This window comes from Microtus oregoni, unplaced genomic scaffold (assembly GCF_018167655.1).
Source record: "Microtus oregoni isolate MIOR12 unplaced genomic scaffold, Mior012 000047F_ref0000412, whole genome shotgun sequence".
In the NCBI taxonomy this organism is placed as follows: domain Eukaryota; kingdom Metazoa; phylum Chordata; class Mammalia; order Rodentia; family Cricetidae; genus Microtus; species Microtus oregoni.
In genome coordinates, this window is record NW_024543221.1 from 6,341,379 (window position 1) to 6,342,851 (window position 1,473).

Sequence of the window (1,473 nt, forward strand, 5' to 3'; positions counted from 1 at the left end):
CTCTTTACACAACAGACAACCGACACAGAGGGAGGCGAAGTAATTTGTGTCAGGTCAGAGGTCAAACCAAGACTTGAAGTCTGTTGGACTCTTCTGGTGCCCTCTGATGCCCCATCCTCCACTCATTAGCCTGGCAGCTCCTGGACACCGGCCTTGGAAACGTCGTCACTGGGGGTTGGCACTACACACTGGTTGCTCTCCAAACATGTACAGCATGGATAAATGACCCTCGGGTCTGTTTCTACCAGACAGGTTGGTGGACGGCTGCTTGTTAGCATCAGAGCTTAAGAACACTCGTTCTGGAGATAACTTTGGGCAAGACCCAAATATTGAAAACCTAAATTGAGATTGCCATTAGAATCCAGAAAGACATGCTTCAAGCATTATGAATGTTAAAACAGAGTTTCCTTCCTATTTACATTTAAATAGTTCCAAGACCTAAACTGTCACTGAAACTTGAACTTTGGAGTGGCAGTGGCAGTGAAGAGTTGTGGTCATTCAAGAATAGGGCTTCTAGCTGGTCCCCATTGTGCTGACCCAGGAAGAATAGCTTCATCCTCCCAAACTTCCATTTCCTAGATATAACAATCATAAAATAAAACCTCTGGTGTACTGCTCTCCCCGGAGAGTCAAGGTGATAAACACCAGAACTGTCTTTAATGTGAAAGAAATTCTTGGTTAGGTTAGGCTAAGAAACCATCGAATGAAAAATGTTCTTAAAAGTTCTATCTAGAGTCAGTTGTTGGTCAGTAGCTCACATTAGTTGGGTTATTTCAAGGCTGTATTCTGAACTCTTGCAGCAAACTGTTCTGGTTTCAATGCTTGACACACCCTTATGTCACAGCCCTGGGTCTGACAATATCACCTTCATCTTCATAGCTTGAAAAAAAACCCACAACTTCCTCCAAGTATTTACATAACACACGGTGTTCTTTCATTGGCAAAGCATCGGTCTCAACACGCATATTTTGAATGTTATTCTTTTGGCACAGTGAACTACTGAATGCCACTTTTGTGTTTTCCTTTGTGGGTTATTTCTATTTCTTCTTCCTTCCTCTTCCTCCTTCTTCCTTCTCCTTTTCCTCCTTCACTCTTCCTCCCTCTTACACCATCTCCTCTCTCCTTTTTTTTCTTTGTACAAATCCCTTTCTGTTTTGAAGGATAGAGAACACCACACAGATCTGTGGTGATATGTTGTGGGCTAACAAATAAAGCTTGCATGAAGATCAGAGTGCAGAGTTCAGCCACTAGTTAGCCACAGAGACCGGGCGGTGGTGGCACACACCTTAAATCCCAGCACTTGGGAGACAGAGGCAGAGGGATCTCTGTGAGTTCAAGGCCACCCTGGGCTATATAAGATTGATACAGTCTAAAAGAGAAACAGAGCCAAGCAGTGGTAGCTCACACCTTTAATCCCAGTACTTTGGAGTCACATACCTTTAATCCCAGCACTAGGGTGATAGAGACAGGAAG